Source organism: Loxodonta africana, chromosome 15 (assembly GCF_030014295.1).
Source record: "Loxodonta africana isolate mLoxAfr1 chromosome 15, mLoxAfr1.hap2, whole genome shotgun sequence".
NCBI lineage: Eukaryota > Metazoa > Chordata > Mammalia > Proboscidea > Elephantidae > Loxodonta > Loxodonta africana.
In genome coordinates, this window is record NC_087356.1 from 58,472,860 (window position 1) to 58,497,954 (window position 25,095).

Genomic DNA, 25,095 nt, shown 5'->3' on the forward strand with positions numbered 1-25,095 from the left:
ATGCAACCAATAACATAGTTTCAAAATATATAAAGCAACAATTGGCAGAAATGAAAGGATAGACGGATCTGCAATCATAGAGGAAGACTTAAATATAACTCTTCCAACAGATGCTAAAACAAGCAGGAAAAATTGTGAAAATATGGAAGATCTAAATCATAAAATTAATAAACTTGACCTAATTTATAGAAAGATGATTGAATAGCCTAGAACAGGGATTGCAAACTTTCTTCCTAAAGTGACAGTAAATATTTTGGCTTGCATATCGTGCGGTCTCTGTTGCAAATATTTAGCTCGGCCACTGTAGTGTGAAAGTAGCCATAGTCAATACATAAATGAGTAAACACTCTAGTGTTTCAATAAAGCTTTATTTTCAAAAACAGGTGGCCAGAAAAGTACATAAAAAGATGCTGAATATCATTAGTCACTAATTAAAAAACCAAACCCATTGCTGACTCATTGTGGCTAGGAAAATACTATTTAAAACTACAATAAGAATAGTACTTCACACCCACTAGGATGCCTATTATCAGAAAATGGAAAATTAGATGTGGAGAAATCTCTTGTACATTTCTGAAGGAAATGTAAAATGGCATAGCCACCGTGGAAAATGTTTTGGCTGCTCTTCAAAAAGTTTAGCATGACTTTACCATATGCCCCAGCAATTTCACTCCTAGGTATATATTCCCCAAAATTGAAAGCAGTGATTTAAATAGACATATACACACTTATGTTCATAGCAGCATTATTCACAATAGCCAGAAGGTGGAAACAAGCCAGGAACTCATCAACAGATGAATGAATAAACAAAATATGGTATATACATACAATGGAGTATTATTTAGACATAAAGAGAAATGAAGTTCTGATACATGCCACCACATTGGTGAATCTCAAAAACATTATGTTCAGTAAAATAAGTCAGATCAAAAGAATAAATATTGTATAACCCCACTTATATGAAATATCTAGAACAGTCAAATCCATCAAGACAAAAGAAGATTAGTGATTACCAGAGGCTGAGGAGAGGGATAAGGGGGAGTTAAAAAAATCTATTACATGAAGTATTGAAATAGTACTTTTTCCTTGAATGATATGCTCTCTATTTTGTTCCTGCTTAAAAATACACACACACACACACACACACACGCACATAAATATATACCTACATAAAGTTCTTCAGAAAATGGGCATCATTTAATATCTAAGTATGGATTAATTAATGATGCAAAAGGACTTCGCACTTGGGATTTTTTTTTTTTAATCCAGGAAAATTATTGTCTAAAAGCCAAAATATTTGTCACATACCACCACATGAATATAATTTTCTTCAAATAAAATGTTAATTAGAATTAAGAAAAAAAAAAAAAAAAAGACTGCCAGTTGTGGGGTCATCGTTTGACAAACTTTGACCTAAATTATACAGTCTATTAAACCTCATGTGGAAATATTTGCCCCAAATTAGCCAAATATTAGGCCACCACACAAATCTCAACAAATTTTTAAGAAATGAGATCATTCATAGTATGTTGTCTGACCTCAGTGAAATTAAGCTAGACCAATGAGTAAAGATAGCTTAAAAATACCTGTTGTGAAATTAAGCAGTATACTTCTAAATAAGCCATAAACTGATTCTGACTCATGGCAACCCTACAGGACAGAGTAAGACTGCCCCATATGGCCATTTGGTTTCCAAGGAGTGCTTGGTGGATTTGAACTGCCAACCTTTTGGTTAGCAGCCATAGCTCTTAACCACTACACAACCAGGGTTCCCAAAATAAACTAAAGGTGAAAGAAAAATTATATAGAAATGTATAAATATCTTTAAAAAATGATAATAAAAATATCACATACCAACACTTATGTGATGTGCTAAAGGTGTGCTTAAGAGATATTTGGAGCCAAAAATAAATTATCTAAGAATCCATCTTAGGGAATTAGAAAAGAACAGCAAGTAAAACTCTTGAAAGCTAGATGAAAGTAGTAAGTATAGGTGCATAATTTAATGATTTTTTAAATGCAATAGAGAAAATTAATAAAACTAAAAATTTATACTTTAAAAAGAATAATAAAATTGATAGACCTCTTGAAGACTGACAAAGAAAAGCAAAAAGAGAAGGCACAGGTTACCAAATTCAGAAATGAAAAAGGAGATATCAGTAACAAATTACAAGACACTAAATAAATACTCTTAAAACTTACCAAAAAAATTTATGATAACAAATTTGAAATTTTTGGTGAAATGAGCCATCCCTTCGTAGTAGACAGCACTTCTTTTCTCTCCTGATCTTGCCGTAGTTTACCCTCTTTTGTATGTGCGTCCCATATTATTGATGTTGGGCTTGATCATATGCCTTGATTTGTCCAGTGAAATGTGAGCTGACATCAAGTGAGCAGATGTTTTAAGTGTGTTACATGGTTTGGCGTTCTCTCTTGTTCTTTTTCCATCAACCACAAGAAGAGCAGACCCTATGTAGACTCAGAAGTCCCTGGGTGGTGCAAATGGTTAACGTGCTCAGCTGTTAACCAAAAGGTTGGAGGTTCAAGTTTACCCAGAGGCACCTTGGAAGAAAGGCCTGGTGATCTACTTCCAAAAAATCAGCAACTGAAACCTCCATGAGTACAGTTCTACTCTGACAAACATAGGGTCATCATGATTCAGAGCTGACTCAATGACAACTGGTTTATGTAGGCTCTGAATGAGGTTTGTGGATCCAATCTGTACTTATCCTATAGCCAGGAGCCAAGCCCAGCTGAGTTCAGAAGAATCACATCTGACCTACAGATCTGTGAAAAACAACAAAAACTTGTGGCAAGTCACTTAGGGTTGTTTTAGGGTAGTTTAGCATTATTGCAGTCAGAGATGACTAATAAATTCTTGAAAAAATAATTGCAATAATATTGAAAAAATAAACAGGAAATCTAAATATTCCTATACATACTAAAGAAGGGTGTGATTTAAATATAAAATTAACATGAAAATCTTGGCTTTATCAATAAATTCTAAATTATTTAAGGAAGAAACATTATCAATACAGTAAAAATCCTCCCAAAGAATAGGAAAAGAAGATGTACTTTATAACTGATTTTTTAAAGCCAATATTACTTAGACTCCAAATACTGACAAGGACATTACAAAGGAAAATTATAGACCAATCTCTCTCATGAAGATAGATGCAAAAACAGGTAATAAAATGTTAGCAAATAGAATCCAGTGATATATGAAGTAGATAGCATATCATGGAGAAAGTGAAGTTTATGCCAGGTATGCAATGTTGGTTAAAGTTCAACAATCCATCAGCATAATTAACTACAGAGGGAGAAAAAAAAAATAATAATCATTTTGATAGAGGCAAAACTAGCACTTGACAAAATTCAAGCCCAATAAATGATAAAAAACACTTAGAAGATTAAAAGAACACTTCCTAATTATAATAAATGTTAAAAAATACTAAAAATGAATATCATTATTTGTGAAATATTGAAAGCTCCCAACTAAACGTGAAAAGAAAATAGTGTGCATGTTATTACCAGTTCTAATTAGCACTGAGTTAGAGATTCTAACCAATATAACAAGGAAGAGAAACAAAATGTACAAAAATTAGAAAAGAAGAAATATAACTGTAATGATTCAGAGATGGAGTGACTGTGTGCTATGAAAATAGTGATCTATAGACAAATTATTAGAATTAATAGGTGAATTTAGAAATATTTCTGAATAAAATCAACAAAAGCTATCTTATTTCATTAGACCAAAATTTTAAATAAGCTATAGCATTTAGAACGGTATCAAAAATTCAAATTAGAAATAAGTCTAATAAATGATGTATAAGAGCTCTATAATAAAAACTGTGAAACAATACTGAGACAAATTTAAAAAGATCTAAATAACTGGGTAAATAAGTCCTTCAAAAATTGGAAGTCTCAAAATTATAAAGGTATTAAATTTTCTCAAATTGACCTATGCATTTTTATGTAAATCAAAAATTCCAGCATATGTGTGTGTGTGTTTGTATGTGTAAAAGGACAAGCTGCCTTAAAACCTATATGAAAAAACCAAACCCAGTGCCGTCGAGTTGATTCCAATTCATAGTGACCCTATAGGACAGAGTAGAACTGCCCCATAGAGTTTCCAAGAAGTGCCTGGCGGATTCGAACTGCCGACCCTTTGGTTAACAGCCATAGTAGCACTCAACCACTGTACCACCAGGGTTTCCTAAAATCTATATAGAAATGCAAAAAGTGAGATATAGTCAAGACAATTTGAAAATGTAAAACAAATTTGAGGGACTTACAGTATAAAAAGTTGTTATAAAGCTACAATAATGAAGACAGTTTGATATTCGGGAAAACACAGACAAATGGATCAATGAAGCTGGTCAGAATTATCACAAAGTTGACAGTTAAGTGCAATGCAGAAAGGATAGTCTTTTCAATAAAAAGCCCCTGGGTCAATTGGATGGCCATATAAAAACAAGGAACACTGACCTCTACCTCACACCATGAGTAAAAAGCAATTTCAGATGAATCACGGCTGTAATGGTGAAAGATACAACAATAAATCTTTTAGAAACTATAAGAGGATATCCTCATGATATTGTGTTAGCAAAGACTTCTTAGTCAACAAACACAATCATCAGCCACAAAGAATATAGTTGGTACATTAAAAAAAAAAAATTACACTACATTAAACCTAAGAAATTTTACTCATCAAAAGACAGTTATGAGTTTCAAAAGGTAAGGCACAGATTGAAAGAATATATTTGTAGTGTCCAACAAAGGACTTCTATCTAGAATCTTATAAATCAATATGAAAAAGCAGACAACCTATGTCTTGAGTAGGCATTTCCTAAAAGTAGATACCTAAATACCCAGTGAAACTATAAAAATGGGCTCAATTTTATTAGCTAAAGAAATGGCAATTAAGACTACACTGAAGGGCTAAAATAAAAAAGATAGACAATTCCAAGCTCAAGAGTTTAAGCACCTGGAACATTGCTTCTGGGACAAAGAACTTAATTTTACTTTGTCTTTGGTTTCTTGAAAGATAACCCTTGTGATTTGCCAGGAATCAAGGTGCCTTTATTTTTCCAAAACAGCCAGGCAACACTTAAGTGTGTATAAATAAGTTGAATACTAGGAAAACAGTCTCAAAGCTTGGCCAGTATGGAGGAAGGTTGAGGTGTTGTGTGGATTCCCCAAGCTTATGGCTGACATCTATTTGGTACTCTAAAAGGGATGAAACCCCTTTAACTGGTGAGTTTCCAGACTAACTCTGGGTGGTTAGGGTCAGAGAGAGAGAATGTGCCACAGGGATGGCTGGTGATGTAGAAAAGTGGGACTGGATCCACTTCCAGGTGGGAATTGGATTCACACTGATCCTTAACACATGGTTAGCAATAAAGGTGAAATTACCTTGTCTCTTGTTTGGGAGTTCCTGGGTGGTGTAAAAGGTTAAGCACTGGACCATGGAAAGAATGATGGATCACACCCACTCAGACGCAGAAGTACCTTAGAAGTAATGCCTGGTGATTTGCTTCCAAAAAGTCACAGCCTTATAAACCCTATGAAGCAGTTCTACCCTGCACACATGGAGTCAGAAATGACTTGACAGCAACTAACAACAATAGCTCCTTGTTTATTATTGCACTGCTGATGGAAGTATAAATTGGTACAAGAACTTTGGAAAAGTATTAATAATACCTGTTAAAACTGAATGTCTAAATACCTATGAACCAGCAATTCTACTGGATTACAACGGAAGCAACGTGCATATGTACACCAAAAGACATATACATGAAAGCTCATAGGAACTCTCTTTGTAATAGATACTGAGATTTGCCCAAATGTCTATCCATGGTAAAAAAAAAAAAAAATAGAATGGATAAAAACCATGGAATATTCTACATCTATGAGAATGAAGAAAATCCATTTATGCACAACATGACACCTCACCAACATATCTTTGGGTAAATAAAGCAGATATTATTTATGTGTGTGTGTGTGTACCACATAGTTCTATCTATACAAATTCAAAAAATGCGAAGCTAATTTATGCTTTTAGAACACAGGATATCTGCCAACTTTGGGAAGGGTTAGTTTAGAGGAAGGGCTGTGAGAAGAATCTATAGGGTACAGTAAAGTTCTATTTCTTGATTTGGTGCTGGTTACATGAAAGTGTTAACTTTTTAAAATTTCTTCAAACTAGACATTTATGATTCCTGAACTTTTATATGAGTATAATATTACAGCAATAAAAACTTTAAACAACTTAACATTTTCAGATAAGACCATCTGAGAGTATAAAACCAACAGAGCATATACAAAATAACCTCTAAGTGATTTATTTTTGAAAAAAGTAAAATGATTCCAGATAGAAGATCTGAACTGGAAGAAAAAGTGATTAGCCCTCCCTCCCAAATAAAACAAATCAGTAAATGGATTAAATCTAAACAAATATTGATTCATCAAGATAATAATATCTAATTAGTTGGATTGTAAAATATATCAATAAGAGAGAACTAAATTACTGAATAAAAACAGGATTAAAAAGGGGAGTGATCAAAAGAGTTGTCCAGACTCCTTTTCTTGTTCAGGTGGGGTGTTATATGCTAAGTTTAGTAATTTTAATTATTGTATGTGATATAATGTATTGAATAACCACTAAAAGAAAATTATATAAAATGTTCAAACTAGTAAATAGGAGAAAAAGGCTTGAAATAAAAAAAGAAACACGTGCACAGTATTAGTTATCTATTGTTGTATGAAAAATTACCCCAGGATTAAGTTAAGAACAGCAAATGTTTATTATCACATAGTTTCTGATAGTGATTTAGCTCTGTAGTTCTAGCTCAGTCACCCTTACGTGAATTCAGTCAAGTTGTTGTCCAGAGTTCCAGGTAATCTGAAGGCTTGACTGGAACTGGAGGATGTGTTTTCAAGATTATTTTTGGCAGTTAGCCTTAATTCTGTACCAGCTGTTGACCAGAGCCTTAGTGCCTTTTCATGTGGGTATCTCCACAGAGATGCTCACAATACAGCAATTGCCTTTCCCAAAGTGAGTCATCAGCATGTGAGAAACTGAACAAGATAAAACTCACAGTGTCTTTTATAACTAAATCTCTGAAGTGACTATCACTTCATCCATATTCTCGGGGTCACATACATCAACACTGGTACAATGTGATAGGGAATTACATAGGGAGAAGAATACACAGGAGGAAGAATACAAGCAAAGGGGAATCACCTTGGTGGTTGCTATCACAAACGTTCAACTGGAAAGACACACAAAAAGAAGAAAAAACAAAGGAACAGGAAATATAAGAAAGGAGAGACAAAGAGAAAGAATAACATCATACTATAAAAATAAAAGGAAATGTCAGCAATCACAATAAATGTAAATGTATTAGTTTTTCAGTTAAAAGTGGGAATTATTGAGAGGATGAAAATATAAAATTCTGCTCCATGCTTTTTGTAAGACATGCACCCTAAACATAAAAATACCAGAAGTTTTAAAATTAAAATTTGTTTATAAAAAAAAAAAAACCTGGTATGACAATTTTTTAATATCAGAAAAAAATATATTTCTAGACAAAACATTACTTGCTATAAGAAGTCAGTTCATAATGACATATATTTTCAAGTAAGATGCAACAGTTCAAAACTTTAAGATTTATAGCTTTGCATGAAGAAGTATGAAGTAAATATCAATAAAATTCCAGGGGTAAATTGATATCCATTGGTGTGGGAAAATTTAATGACCCACCTAGTAATTAATATAAGAAAACCAGTAAGGATATAGAATATTTAAGCAATAAAATTTTAAAGCTGGTTCAGTTGGCACTTAGATAGAACCAGCCAATAACTGGAGAATACACTTTTTTTTTTAAGCACACATGAAACGTTTACAAATATTGACTACCAACTGAGTTTAAAACCAAATCTCAACAAATATTACCAAGAAACAGTTAAAATGGAAATTAATCAGAAAAAGATAATTGGAGAAAAAAATCTTCATTAATTTGGAAATTCAAATTAATAGGCATCAAAGGCAAAAATCACAACAGAGCAGTTCAAATCCAATTAAAACCCCAACATGTTCCTTTTTGTTTTTAATCAAAGTTGCTTCTAATTATTATTATTATTATTATTATTTTGGGAAAGCAAAGATCCAAGAATAGATACTTTGAATTAGTCAAATACTTTAGGAGAGCTTTTCCTACCAGGTATCAGGATTTCATAAACTATCCTAAGAATAGAATGAAGAGCCCAGAACGTGACCTATACATAGACGGAAACTTGATATATGCCAGAGCTGGCATTGTCAATTAGTGAAGAAAGGATAGAATTTTAAATAGTTGATTTTGAAACAATTAGGTTTTCATTTGGAAAAAAAAAGAAATTGATATCCTAAGTCTCATCATATACCTAATTTTACCCTAGCTGGAATAAATATTGTTTTTTTTATGTAGTTTACACAGAAAATGAATAGATAATTCAGAAATAGGGAGCTGATATTTGCAATAGTCGGTGTGAGATTAGTATAGAAAATATGTAAAGAATGACTATAAATCAACAAGAAAAAGACAGACAAATCAAAAATTGCTAAAAGACTTGAATAAGCATTTCACAGAAGCAAAAAGTGGCCACAAACATAAGAAAACATGTTCCACATTATTAATAAGGAGGTACAGGCAAATTAAAACCACAATGCTACGGAATTTTACATTCACCAAATAGGGAAACATTAGAAAGTTTGTCGGTGTCAAATGCTGAAGAGAATAGGAAATAATAAGAATATACATACTGCTGGCAGGATAATTTGATCACATTAATCTTTGTCTAGAGTCCAAGAACCCCAGTCCTAGGCATATTACTGCACATGTGTAGCTGGAGACATGTACAAGAATGACAAAATCTTTAAGGAAATTGATTCATGAGCTGAAGTTCATTCATATAATGGAATACTATACAAGCAATAAATACAAATGGACTCCAATGTATGATGAACCTCAGGAATACAAAGCAACATTGAGTGAAAAAAAAAAGTAAAGATATATAAAAAATATGGTAATGAGTACCACTTATAGGGTACTCATTTGATGTCCTATGTGATTGTCACAAAAACTTTGAACGGTATGGCTCAGAGAAGTTAACTAATATGTTTAAGTCTAAATAGCTACAGAGAGTTCAGTTAACATTTTGAATCCAGGTGCCTCTGGCTTCCACCAATCCCTGCTATTAAATAAAACAGAGCTCTTAATCTTGAATCAATCAACCAGATCACTATGAACATGTTTCAGAAGACCCGTGAACCCACTGGAGTAGTAAACAAAATTTCACTTGTACATGAAAGTTTCTGGAGAAAGAAACTACACCTTTTGTCATAAATGCCTCTTATCCACTCTCAAGGGATTAAGAACCTCTGCCTTTGAGGAAGCATGGATTCACAGAAGATCGCTAGCCACTTTTGTGCTTCTGTTAGTGCCTAGCTACAGAAGATAACATGTTCTCTATGTTGCCTACTGTCCTCCCTTGCCAGCCCCTGACCCTTGACTCTATCAGCTTTCAGGGCTTTCTTTGAGAAGTAACAAGTAGCTGCTCTGTGAAGCTGCCTCCCCTGATCTTGGGGGCCACTGACTTTATGTGTAGCTAGCAGATGTCTAGGTGTAGCTACTTGAGGAGGACTGATTGCAGCCCAGCGTGCATCCATGTGATCAGGGCCTTGACCACCTCCACATTGGCCTGGGGATGTCAAGATACAAGATACTTCACCAACGAGGGCACCAAATACGGCAATACTCACATTTTTACTCTTTTACCCTCCTGTTTCAATATCTCTTTTCCATGTCCCCTTTTGCCTTTTCTCTTAACTTGCTTTCCATTCTTCCTTTCTTTCCCTTTATAACAGCTGCTCTTTCACCTGCTACTTTAATTTTGAATGTAGAAATATTGCCTACTCTTTGTCTAATGAAGAAGACCCCATATAAGGGACTACACACCTTTATAGACAACTGTACAGAAAACAATAGAGATTATCTGCAGGAGAAAGTTATATAAATGAATCCACTGCTAATTTGGGCAGGAGTGAGGAAAGGTAAAACAGTCACGCTTGTTATTCAACAGAATAAACAGGTTACTTATTAACATTTTTCTTTAAGGCTGAAAACAGTGCTTTTTAAATTTTAGGTCACATACAACTCAACTGACCATCTTGTCAACATACAGATTCTTATTCAGCATTTCTGAGGTGGAGCCCAAGAGTCTGCACAGGACCATCTTCACGATGTGTCGGAAGCAGTACAAAACGAAAATGCAGCCCTTGACAACGATGGGGCAGTTCAAAATGGCAACACAACAAAACATGAAACCAAGGATGGAGCCCTTCCCAGCATAAGGCCCAGTGAGACTAACCAGGTCCCACACTGATGAAGCCAGCCCTGGGTATGCATTTCTAACAAGCACCCAGGTGAAGCTGATGCTGCTGATCCATGTACCATGCCCTGAGTAACAAGGGTCTAACTACCATCCCCCCCTCCACACACACACACACAAAAACAAATCCATTGTCACCTAATCGACCCTGATTCATGGTAACCGCATGTGTTACAAAACAGAACTGCTCCATAGGTTTTTCTTGGCTGTAATCTCATGGAAGCAGATCACTAGACCTCTCTTCTGTGGCACCACTAAGTGGATCTGAATTGCCAACTTTTCAGTTAGTAGCTGAGAGCAAACCATTAGCAACACCCAAAGACCTCCAGGGTCTAAAGGTATTCTAAATTCCCTGCCTTTCACTTTGGACTTACAATTTTTTTTTTTTTAATTGACTCTTGATTTCCCTTCCAATGAATATCTCATTTGGGAATTTTATCAAGAAATATGGATGTTAGAATTATCTCAAAGACCAATATTTGTTTTTTTCTTTTTGCTTGTTGAATCAATGACTGCTGCAGTTCACGTGGAAATCCTGGTGGCGTAGTTAAGTGCTACCGCTGCTAACCAAAAGGTTGGCAGTTTGAATCCACCAGATGCTCCTTGAAAACCCTGTGGGGCAGTTCTACTCTGTCCTGTAGGGTCACTATGAGTCAGAATTCACTCGACGGCAGTAGTTTTTTTTAAAAATAGGAAGTTCATATGATTACTGCAGTTCATAAATATACGATAGATTTGTCTTTAATTTCTCTCCCTACCTTTCTCCATTCCTTCATTCCTACTTCCCATCCCTTTCTTCCTACCCCTGCACGGAAATCTTGTTTTTGCCCTACCTTCTGTTCTATTCACTTGAATTTCTTCCAGGAAGTCCATGCTACATACTTACATGTGATATGGCTCTTTATCAGGTACATTCAAAAATAGGTGAGTAATATGTCTAATTTCTAGAGAGAGGAAATTTTCATCCTTAAGTATCCTTAATTTTTTAAACCATTTTATTATGAGAACATTTCTAAAATATACTATACATATCCTTCACTTTTCAAACTGAAGATGAATATCATCTAGCTTCTGGGTTTAAATAAGTATTTAATGAATACTTTACTTACTCCTACACAAAATAATCCAGGCCAATGAAACTTTGACTTCTTGCATATATAGTTTTTAATTGTCCCTAAAGTGTTACCTATAACTTCTTAGCATTTGCCTAAAATAGAATTTCCATTATCTAACTTTATAGTTTTATTAATGTGGTTTTGAAAAGTCACATAGCCATGCTTACGAAGAAAATTATGTGACAGAACAATAGTCACAGACTAAGAGATGACTAAGGTATGCCTTATCCAAGCCATGGCTTTTTTAATTGCCCAGATGCACGTGAAATCTAGACAATGAAAAAGGAAGAGAGAAGAACTGATTCATTTGAATCCTGGTGTTGGCAAAGAATATTGAATACCCTGTGGACTGTCAGAAGAATTAACAAGTCAATCTTAGGAGTAATACAACCAGAATGCTTCTTAGAAGTGAGGATGACTAGACTTTGGCTAGTTTACTTTGGACACATCATTAGAAAAGACAAATTGCTAAAAAGGAACACAATGACTGGTAAAGTATAGGGTCACTGAAAATGAGGAAAACCCCCTATGAGATGGATTGACACACAAGTCACAACAATAAGCTCACATATAGCAATGACTAGGAAAATGACATGGGACCAGCCAATGTTTCCTTCTATTGTACATAAGGTCACCATGAGTTAAAGCTGACTCAACAACTACAACAACTGCTGATTATGAATGTAAGGAATTTGCTTATGATTGTTATTGTTGTTAGGTGCCATCAAGTCACTTCTGACTCATAGTGACCCTGTGTACTACAGAGCAAAACACTGCCTGGTCCTGCGCCATCCTCACAATTGTTATGCTTGAGCATATCGTTGTAGCCACTGTATCAAGCCATCTCATTGAGGGTCTTCCTCTCTTTCACTAACCCTCTACCTTACCAAGCTTGATGTCCTTCTCCAGGGACTGATCCTTCCTGGTGACATGTCTAAAGTATGTGAGATGTAGCCTTGCCATTCTTGCTTCTAAGCAGCATTCTGGTTGTACTTCTTCCAAGACAGATTTGTTCATTCTTTCGGCAGTCCATGGTCTATTCAATATTCTTCTCCAACACCACAATTCAAAGGCGTCAATTCTTCTTTGGTCTTCCTTATTCATTGTCCAGCTTTCACATGCATGTGAGGCAATTGAAAACACCACGGCTTAGGTCAGGCGAGCCTTAGTCTTCAAGGTGACATCTTTGCTTTTCAACACTTTAAAGAGGTCTTTTGCAGCAGATTTGCCCAGTGCACTGTGTCTTTTGATTTCTTGACAGCTGCTTCAATGGGTGTTGATTGTGGATCCAAGTAAAATGAAATCCTTGATAACTTCAAGCTTTTCTCCATTTACCATGATATTGTCTACTGGTCCAGTTGCGAGGTTTTTGTTTTCTTTACATGGAGGTGTAATAGGTACGGAAGATACGTAATACAATCTTCATCAGTAAGTGCTTCAAGTTCACTTTCAGCAAGTAAGCGTGTGTCATCGGTATAATGTAGGTTGTTGAGTCTTCCTCCGATTCTAGTGTTTTGTTCTTTTTCATATAGTCCAATTTCTTGGATTATTTGCTCAGCATGCAGACCGAATAAGTATGATGAAAGGACACAATCCTGACACACACCTTTCCTAACTTTAAACCACGCAGTATCCCCTTGTTCTGTTTAAATGACTGCCTCTTGATCCATGTGCAGGTTCCTCACGAACACGGTTAAGTGTTCTGGAATTCCCATTTTTTGAAATGTTATTCATTTGTTATGATCCACACAGTCAAATGCCTTTGCACAGTCAGTAAAACACAGGTAAACATTTCTCTGGTAGTCTCTGTTCCCAGCCAGGATCCATCTGACATCAGCAATGGTATGTCCCTGGTTCCACATCTTCTTTTGAATCCAGTTGAAATCTCTGGCAGTTACCTGTTGACATACTGCTTCAGCCACTTTTGAATGATCTTCAGCAAAATTTTACTTGAGTGTAATATTAATGATATTGTTCCATAATTTCCACTTTCAGTTGGATCGCTTACAGTTAAAGAACTAAATTTTGAGTTTTGGTACATCGATTCTGAGACATGTATTTTGGACACTCAGGGGACTTTCTTTTTATTTTAACTCTGTATTCTTGGTGAGACTGTCATCAGGAATTCAGATAGGTTGAAGCCTATTCCTGTGTGTTCCTGAAAGAAAAAAAAAACTTCAATTTTAGTATACATTTGAGTTCCAACTGATCGTTAGACCTCAATGTATATTTTGAAGGGATTTAATCTGCAGTTTCCAAGTTTTATAACTTTCTTTGAAAGCTTAAAATAGCTTTAGTCTCTGTCTTTAAATGTTTCCAAATTCACGTATAATAAACCACCAAAACCCAACCCACTGCCATCGAGATGATTCTGACTCATAGCGACCCCACAGTTTCCAAGGCTGTAAATCTCTGTGGAAGATGATTGCCACATCTTTCTCCCAGGGAGCTGCTGGTGGTTTCGAACCACCGACAGTTCGGTTAGCAGCCAAGAGCTTCAACCACTGTGCCACCAGGGCTCCTTATGAGTACTAAAGGACTCTTCTGTTCCCCAATGATCAGTCTTGTTCCACCAGTTAGAATGAAGATGCTCCTGTATTGATACTTAAAATAATACAATAATGTTTAAGCTTCTATCTGGCTTTCACAACACATCTCAGATAGGTTGAACTTCATAGACAGCTTTAGTATACATGGAGAAGGAGAGAATCCAGGCAGAAGAGCAGATGCTTTTGCTACTGTATCTTCAGACCCTACAGTGAAGGCTGTAATTGAGAAAATCTTGGGAGGAGGACCCTGCAGGCATAGTTAAAAACCTTTAAGGAGCAGTCACTCCTGATAGGCAGATGTGCCATATTGTTTTATTGTTTATCCTTAATTTTAGGTTAACAAAGAGACCACGTACTACACACACACACACAAAAACACACGCATGCATACACATATACATATGTACAGAAATATACACACATACATAAACACATCTATATACATTATTCGGAAACCCTGGTGGCGTACCAGTAAAGTGCTACTGCTACTAACCAAGAGGTCGGCAGTTGAAATCCACCAGGCGCTCCTTGGAAACTCTATGGGGCAGTTCTACTCTGTCCTATAGGGCCGCTATGAGTCGGAATCGACTTGACAGCACTGGGTTTGGGTTTTTTTGGTGTTATATATTATTCACCTTAAAAAGAAACTGGGAAAGAGAAACGAGAGAGGAATTCCTAAGGAGGGTAATTTGGGGAAAAAAGATGAGATGCCAACAGTGGTGAAGTGAAACCACAGCACAGATTTCTGTTCCTCAGGAGCTTATGTTCCCATCAGGATTACTGAAGCAGCTAGTGTTCGTTTGAGCATTTTCGTGTAGAATACTAAACATTTTCAGAGAACAGAAAAACTCTCCAGGTTTGCTTAAGGAAAACAAACAAAACCTAACCCGCGGAACAACAAAGAACATTCTGGGGCTAAGGCAGGAGCAGGGTGAAGGAAGGGGAATGGCAGGGCAGGGGATGCAGAGGGAGTTCAGGGTGGGAGTTGTTCTCTATCAATGACCCAAAAAGCCAGAACCAGAAATGTAAAAAGATTTCAGTCCAAATATGTTATCTGTCTAAGGAGACTAAAAACTCCTAAAATTACCCAAGCAGAGAGGGAAACTTGATACGGCTATGCTCAGATCGGATGTATCGCAGTAGCACCGTTCTCTCTGCACAGTTCTTAGAGTTTCTTATCAGAGATTTTGCCACTTTCTAAATCCTTTTGCTTTCTTTCTGTGTCACCTCAGACACCTCTGGGCATGTACCCCCAGGAACAGAGAAATGGCTTGGGCAGAGGCCAAAAATGGTGCACAAATCTATCACGGGCTCACCCTAAATCAACTGTGAGCAGCAGAAGAAAAAACTCAGACAACTAGTTTGTTTTTTTCCTATCATTTGTGTAGCTCTGGGGCCACCAGATGGCAATGTTTCAGGCCAGCTCTCAGGAGCCACACTGTGCAGTGGGAAGGAGAGAAATGGAAGGAAGTATTAGTTAAAGATGATCATGAAGTGTGTAGGTGTCTGTCTCTAACATCAAAGGCAGTGCAAAGAACAACGGCAACCTAAAGGCTGGGGTGACTTGGCTTGCAAAGCTCATTCTGCAGCATCAGGAATCTACAAAGTAGCTGCCGTGGGGTTAGATCAGTTTAACGCTGCCATCCAGGTCATCACTAAACTGAAAGATGTTTTCAGAGAACCAAGACCAGGGTTATAGTGAAGGTTCAGATGACCACTCCGGAGCAATAGGCAAAAACTCATGAAACCAGTGGAACCAGTCAAAATGGCTCTCTGCTTTCTGCTTTTTCATTCTTTCCTTTGCCTGGGTCTTTCCTACCAACTCCCATTGCACCCCATCTCCCCACCCTGTACAACGCACACACACACACACTCACATTTTAAAATGCTAATGTTGCGGAATTATCAGTAACCACGCTGGCCAGCCAAAGAAAGTGCCCATTGATTTCCTGTATTGTAAATTGATCCAGATGATTTCTGTGACTTAAGGGGCTCATTAACTCACTAATAATGAAATAATCTGAACATAAACTGAGTTAAAGTTTCCTCTTGCCCAGTGTCCAGGCCCATTTAACTCAATTGCTTGCAGCATAGTGCTGAGGAGGCCGGAGCTCAATTTTCAATATCTGTTTGATTTTATTATGCTCCAAGCCATATTCCTTGCTTGCAGCCCTGGCTGTCTGTCTAGGATGAAGGTCAGAAAAAGGTAACCACTGGACAAGGAAAAGAGAATGTAGATAGAGAAATGCAAACTTATTCCAATTACTGAGAAAGAAAAAGACTCAAAAACCAGTCATTGGTTTGGTCCCAGGAAAGGTGTAATGTGTAAGCACAATCCAGGCTGTCTATCCTACTGAAAGCAGCTGCAACAGCTCTTCTTTGAGGATGCTGAAAAGTAAATAGTAGCAGGAGGGTGGGGGGAAGATGACCAAAATTCAAAGTACCACCAAATTGGCAGGGAGTTTCATAATTCTCTCTGCTATCCTCTGGTGATACCCTCTGAACCACATCCCAACCAATCTCCCCAAGCCCTTTTAAGGATGGTAACATGGTCTAATAGAAACAACTCGGGCTGGGTGCCTGATCCTGATTCTTCCACTCATGATGCTTTTTTATGATCCTTGACTTAACCCTTTTGGCACCAGCTTCCTGATGTGTATAATGGGGGTGAATTTAGAACCTGCCAGGCAGAGTTGTAGGAAGGGACAAATGCAGTCATTTCGGTGGATATCTGGTGCATTTTGGGATTTCAGTAAGAGTTGGCTCAGCTAGTGGTCCACTTATTCATTCATTTATTCCCTTATTGACTCAGAGCATCTCATAACCTTGGGTTCGTGCCCTGACCCAGGAAGTCATTAACAGTTAAGGGATTTTCAGTGGCAAAAGGAGCTGGAAGGAGCTCTGGTGGTACAGTGGTAAAGCACTCAGTCACTAGGTCGAACCCACCAGCTGCTCCATGGGAGAAAGGTGTGGCAGTATGCTTCTGTAAAGATTAGAGCTTTGGAAATCCTATGGGACAGTTTTACCCTGTCCTATAGGGTTGCTAATGAGTTGAAATTGACTCAATGGCATATTTATTTATTTATTTTTAAAATCCTCTAGTGAGGTATCTCAGAAGAACGGCCATAGCCCTTGAAAACCTTATGGAGCAATTCAACTCTGTACACATGAGGTTGCCATGATTCACAAAAACAACTCTGTGTGTGTGTGTATTTCTCTTATCCTTTACTGTGGACTTGTGGCAGCATAAAATCTGGGCTGCAGAGAGAAAGCACCTCAGGGGAAGCCCTCTAGCTCTGGCTTGAGGAAAAGGAGAGAGGTCTCCTAACACTCATAAAATGAGAACTCTCTTGTTTTTCTTTTCTACTTTATCTCATACCCTATCCCCAAAGTAGAAGCAGCAACAGCAACTGAGAGGTTTCCCAGGTTCCCACAATTCTAAGGAAAGGGAACCTTCCTACTTCATTGGAGGGGTCTTTTCCTACTTCATTGGAGAGGGTTTTGAGAGGGTAGAGCAAACTATCATTTTTTTTTTCTTTTTTTTTTTGCTCTCTGCCTTCACCAGCAGAGCAAAATGCACAGCATAGAAGGGTAACTAAGCCTCACTTAGAGACCTGAAAAGTACCAGGGATCTTGCGAAGAGGGAGGAGCCAAAGACTGTGCTTTCACCCTATGGTTGGGGACAAGGCAAGGATGTCAATTCTCATCAGTCCTATTCAATATCATATTTGAACTCCTAGCCAGTGCAATAACATAAGAGAAATTAAAGAGTTGCAGATTGGAAAGGATGTAACCATTGCTATTCACAAATGATATGACTGGTTACAGAAAATCTCAAGAAAACTACAAAAAAGCTCCCATAAGTTTAGCAAAGCCACAGACTATAAGGCCAACGCATAAAAATTAATTGTATTCTGATAGAGTGGTAATAAATAACTGGCAACTGAAATGAAAAATAGTTTACAGCAGCTTCAAATAAACAAAATATTATAGGGTCACTATGAGTCGAAATTGACTGGACAGAACCTTTTTTTTTTTGGTATGTAGGTATAAATCTAACAAAACTTGTACTGTGTCTCTATGCTAAACACTACAAAATATTGATGAAAGAAATCAAAGACCTAAATAAATGAAGAGGCATATACTGTTCATGGGTTGGAAAACACAACATAGTGAAGATGTCAATTTTCCTCATATCGATCTATAGATAACACAATTCCAACAGTAGGTAACAAACAGCCCAATAAAATACAGACAAAAAACTTGAACAGACAATTCATCTAAGTGGATATATTGTTGTTATTGTTGTTAGGTGCCAACAGTGGGTTGTAACTCACAGCCACCCTATGCACAACAGAATGAAACACTGCCTGGTCCTGTACCATCCTCACAATCACTGCTGTGTTGGATCCCGTTGTTGCATAGACTGTGTCAGTCCATCTTGTCAAGAGTATTCCTCTTTCTCACTACCCCTCTACCTTACCAAGCATGATGTCCTTCTACAGGGCCTGGTCCCTCCTGACAACATGTCCAAAGTACATGAGATAAAGCCAACATCACCTCCAAGGATCATTTTAGCTGTACTTCTTCCAATACAGACTTGTTCATTCTTCTGGCAGTCCATGGTATACTCAACATTCTTCACCACACCAGAATTCAAATACTTTCATTCTTTGGTCTTCCTTACTCATTGTCCAGCTTTCACATGTATATGAGGTGACTGAAAATATTATGGCTTGGGTCAGGCGCACCTTAGTACTCAAAGTGACATATTTTCTTTTCAACACTTTAAGAGGTCTTTTGCAGCAGATTTACTCAATGTAATATGTCCTTTGATTTCCTGACTGCTGCTTCCATGGGTGTTGGTTGTGGATCCAAGTAAAATGTAATCCTTGACAACTTCAATATTCTCTCTGTTTATAACAATGTCGCTTATTGTTCCACTAGTGAGGATTTTTGTTTTCTTTATGTTGAGGTGTAATCCATACTGAAGACTGTGGTCTTTGATCTTCATCCATAAGTGCTTCACGTCCTCTTAAAGACTGCGTCTTGGTCTATGTACAGGTTTCTCATGAGCACAGTTAAGTGTTCTGGAATTCCCATTCTTTGCAATATTATCCATAATTTGTTATGATCCACACAGTCAAATACCTTTGCGTAGTCAGTAAAACACAGGCAAATATCTTTCTGGTATTCTCTGCTTTCAGCCAAGATCCATCTGACATCAGCAATGAGTTCCGTCTTTCCATGTCCTCTTCTGAATTCAGCTTTAACTTCTGGTATTTACCTATCCAGGTACTACTGCAACCATTTTTTATTATCTTTAGCAAAATTTTACTTGTGTGTGATATTAACGACATTGTTCAATAATTTTTGCATTCTGGTGGATCACCTTTCTTTAGATCTCTTCCTGTCCATTGGCCAGGTAGCTATCTTCCAAATTTCTTGGTATAGGCTAGTGAGTACCTCCAACTCTGCATCCATTTGTTGAAACATTCAGTTGATATTCCATCAATTCCTGGAGCCTTATTTTTGCCAGTGCTTTCAGTGTAGATTGGACTTCTTTCTTCAGTACCATAGGATCTTGATCATATGCTACCTCCTGAAATGGTTGAAGTCAACCCATTCTTTTGGTACAGTATCTCTCAGTATTCCTTCCATCTTCTTCTGATGCTTTCTGTGTTGTTCAATATTTTGCCCATATACTCCTTCAAAATTGCCACTTGAGGCTTGAATTTTTCCTTAAGTTCCTTCAGCTCGAGAAATGCTGAATGTGTTCTTCCCTTTTGGTTTTTCTAACTCCAGGTCTGTGCACATTTTATTATTTTACCCTATATTCTCAAGTTGCCCTTTTTAATATTCTGTTCAGCTGTTTTACTTCATCAATTCTTCCATTATCTTTAGCCAGTCTATGTTAAAGAGAAAGTTTCAGATTCTCTCCTGATATCCATTTTGGTCTTTTCTTTCTTTCCCATCTTTTTAATGATCTTTTGCTTTCTTCATTTATAATGTCCTTGATGTCATCCCACAACTCAGCTGGTCTTCAGTCATTAGTGTTCAATGAGTCAAATTTATTCTTGAGATGGTCTCCAAATTCAGGTGGGATATACACAAGGCCATATTTTGGTTCTCAAGGACACTTTTAATTTTCTTCAATTTCAACTTGAACTTGGCTATGAGCAGTTGATGGTCTGTTCTGCAGTTGGCCCCTGGCCTTGTTCGGACTGATGATACTGAGCTTCTCCATCGTCACTTTCCACAGATACAGTCAATTTCATTCCTGGGTTTTCCATTCAGTGAAGTCCACGTGTATAATCTCTGTTTACATTGTTGGGTAATGGTATTTGCAGTGAAAACTTATTGGTTTTGCAAAATTCTATCGCATGATCTCTGGCGTCTTTTTTTATGATGAAGGCCATATTTTTCAACTACAAATCCTTCTTCCTTGGTTCCAACTTTCCCGTTCCAATCACAAGTAGTTATCAATGCATCTTGATTACATGTTTGATAAATTTCAGACTGAAGAAGTTTGTAAAAGTCTTCAGTTTCCCAATTTTTGGCATTTGTGGTCAGTGCATAAATTTGAATAATAATCATATTAACAGGTTTTCCTGTTATGTATATGTACATTATCCTATTATTGACAGCATTGAACTTCAGAACTGATCTTGAAATGTTTTTTTTGACAATGAATGTGATGTCATTGGTTTTACTTTGCCTTTCCCGAATAGTAGATCATATGGCTGGCTGATTCAAAAAGGGAAATATTAGTCCATTTCAGTGTTCTCTTTCACTTTTGATGACTTCTTATTTGGAAGAGTGAATATATATATGGCATGAAAAGCTGTTTACATCATTAGCCACTGCCTTAGTTATCTAGTGCTGCTACAACAGAAATAACATAAGAGGATGGCTTCAACAAACAGAAGTTTATTCTCTCACAGTCTAGGACACCAGAATTCCAAATTCAGGGTGCCAGCTTCAGGGGAAGGTTTTCTCTCTCTGCCAGCTCTGGGGAAAGGCCCTTGTCATCAATCTTCCCTGGTCGAGGAGCTTCTCAGCACAGGGACCCTGAGTCCAAAGGATGCAGTCTACTCCTGACTCTTCTTTCTTCTTCTTTCTTGGTGGTATGAGTCCCTCCCCCACCCTCATCTCTCTCTGCTTGCTTCTCTCTTTTATATCTCAAAAGAGATTGATTTAAGACACAACCTAATCTTGTAGATTGAATCCGGCCTTATTAACATAACTGCTGCTAATCCCACTTCATTAACCTCTTAGAGGTGGCATTTACTATACATAGGAAAATCACATCAGATGACAAAATGGTGGACAATCACACAATACCAGGAATCATGGCCTAGCCAATTTGACAGATATTTTGGGGGGACACAATTCAATCCATGACAGCCATTAAGGAAAAACTCTTATGAGATACTGCTACACACCTACTATAATGGCCAAAACATAGCAATAACACCAAATGCTGATGAGGATACGAGCAACTGGAGCTCTCACATATTGCTAGTGGGAATATGAAATGGTATAGGCACTCTGGAAAATAGGTTGGCAATTTTTATAAAGTTAGACATGTATTTACCATATGACCCAGAAAACCCACCCCTAGGTATTTTACCCTGGAGACAGGAAAACTCAAGGTATTTTACCCTGGAGACAGGAAAACTCAAGAAAATAGCACACTCAATATTTATAACAGCTATATTCATGATTGTGAAACCTGGAAACAATCCAAATGTCTTTCAGTGAGTGAATAGTTAAACTAACAGTGATACATCCATACAATGGAAATCCACTCAGCAATAAAAAGGAACAAATTATTGATACGATAATTTGGACAAATATCAAAGGCAAGCTGCTGGGTGTCTCAAGAAGCTAGTCTTAAAAGGCTACATAGTATACAATTCAATTTACATGATATTCTCAAAAAGACAAAGGTTTAGTGATATATAGATATATAGTGATTGACTGGAATTAGGACTGAAGGATGTCTACAAGAAGATAGCACAGGGAATCTTTTCAGGGTGATGGAACTGTTCTGAATCCTAATTATAGTAGTACTAATGTACAAATGTATTATTTCATGGAACTGTATGCCTCAAAAAGATTCGATTTTACTCTATATTAATTTTAAAAAGAAAATCTCTGCTGATTAGAGATCTGTGATACCTACTCAGTGTGTCTGAAGGGAAGCACATTTTACTCTGTAGGGGGAAAGTCTGCAAAGAAAATATACTGTCTACACCTACTATGTCCCAGAGACTTTACACATATTATCTCATTTAATCTGTCAAACCAAACCAAACCAAACCCAGTGCCATCGAGTTGATTCCAACTCATAGCGACCCTATAGAACAGAGTAGAACTGCCCCATAGAGTTTCCAAGGAGCGCCTGGCAGATTCGAACTGCCAACCCTTTGGTTAGCAGCCATAGCACTTAACCACTACACCACCAGGGTTTCCCATTTAAACTGTACAACTATTTAATTGATTGGGTTTCATTATTCTCATTTTTAATATGAGACATAGGCATTTAGAACAATTGAGTAAAGCATCCAAGGTTAGGCAGCTAGTGAATAAAAGAATACAAATTAGAAATGATGTTTACCTGCTTTCAAAGACTGTGCCTAACTACTGTGCTGAATCTTTCCCAATGCCTAATTAAAGGAAATATGTTAACACTACTTAAAAATATACCTTCTAATCACCTTTAAAACTGTATTTACAACATGAAAATGATCTATTTATTAAACTAGCCTCAACAGGACTTCTACTTGGAAATATCAGCTATTGCGTAGTTTTTCTGTATAGTTCTAGAAAGATCTTCCAAAAATCCTACAATTTAGATTTTTATCTAATTCTGGCTGGCCCTACCTTTGTTTATTATACAAGGATAAGGCTTTTATTTTATGACATACCTTTTATGGATGAAAGTATCTGTTTCTGAGGTTGTTCCATCTCAAAGCTGAAGTCTTACTTAGGTTCTAATTAAGCACGGCATTGCTATTTAAACCCTTTGATTCAAGAATAAGATGTAACAGTTGATCAAACCTTTGAAGTAAAGCACTGCTATATATGCAGTAAGTAGAGCAGTAGTAATCCACGTCTATATGTGGAACCCACTGACACAGCTCAGATAGAATAGTCCTAGTTCTCTCTTCCAAAGAAAAGGGGCACTACATACCAAATTCCTACCACCTTGTTACACAACATTCATGTCAAAAAGTCTCACCCTGAAACAAGTAACTTTAGCATCCTCTAAAACAGACGTGCTCGTTTTTGCCGCTCAACATGATCAACAGGCCCTGGGATCTGGCCTGCCTTGTGCAGAAGTAGAAGAATCTAAAGACAGCAAGTATCAAAATTCTGGTGAAGAAATCCAATATATGTCATTGTAGTTATCAAAGGTTGAGCCCAATTTTTACTCACCTGTAAGGAAAAGAAAGAACAGAGAGAAGAAAGTCCATACACATGTGCACATATACCAACTATCCTGTAAGGAAAAGGAAGAACAGAGAGAAGAAAGGCCAGAGACAAGCACACACAGATGTTTACATGGCTCTGCTGTAGGAATCTAGGTGAGGAACATTGTTAAACACATAAATTGTTCCTGATTTACAATCCAATTAGAAAAAAGAACCAGGGATGGGTGGAGATGAAATTCTAAGTATCGTTAAGCATGTGCTCATTCCTTCTCTATATAGTTTTGCTTGTACTCAAATAGTACAGAACAAAGAATGCTCAGGCACAGGTGACTCCTTTGGCCCCAAGTCTCCATTTTCTGCTGACCAGCTCATTCTCTGTCTTTCCTAGGGAGGCACAAGGAAAGGACTAGAAGATGCTTTTATCTCACTTATCTTTTCCTTTTGCACCTGTTCTAGTTCAAGAGATTAACAGCTCCAACCCGAACTATCTTAACAGTACTATATATAAACTGGTCTTCATGCCTTCAGTTCCTCCTCACAGCCACAATGCCAGTGATGTATTTTTAAATCTGAAATCAGTTAATGTCATTTTACTATCTAAAATCTTTCAATGCAGAATAGAGAAGACACTCTATAACAGGATATTCAGACGTCTTCAAAATCAGAATCCAAAGAGCCTTTTCAATACTGTTCCCTGCTAGTTTCCTCTATATGCCCCATGATTTAATCACACAGATGCACTCGATTTTCTCTGAAAACACTGCATTTCATTTTCTGTCTTTCTTATGATATTAATCCTACCAAAAATGACCTTTTGCCATTCCAGCACTTGGTGAAACACTACTTGGTTTGCAACACCTAACTCTAATATTGCACCCTTAAAGGAGACTTTCTCGTCGCCTACAGTTTGAAAGAGTCAAATAACACAAATACATAAAGTGCCCATCACACTGTGCAGCCATTATAGGTGCTCAATAAATAATAGTTACTTTAATTAAGCCTTTTTTTTCTCTCAAATATTTCTTCATTCTCTCATAGGTCTTGTCTCAATGTATTATACATAGTTGTATATATGTCTGCTTCCTTTGTTAGAATAGTATCTTTTTGAGAGAATAAATGAAGTGTCACTTATTTTTGCCAGCACCTATCATGGACCCTCAAAACCCTGGTAGTGCTGTGGTTAAGAGGTCAGCTGTTCAAATCCACAAGCTGCTCCTTGGAAACGCTATGGAGAATTTCCACTCTGTCCCATAGGGTTGCTATGAGTCAGAATCGACTCAACTGCAATGGGTGTCATGGAGCTTAGTATACAGTAGGTGGTTAATAAATGTTGAGGGGAGGAAAAGGAAAAGAGGGAATGAGAACAGGAAGAAAAGATTTGGGAGAAGGGAGATTTCTGTCTAGGATGCAAGTTGTTTCTTGTTTATTCTGAATGGATGAGCATAGAAAGAGCATAAGTTTTCAGAAATTCTCCGAGAAGACATTGTTAGTATCTTTAACTGATCCACTGATTTAAGAACAAGATGTAATAGTTGTCAAGCCTTTGAAGTAAAACAT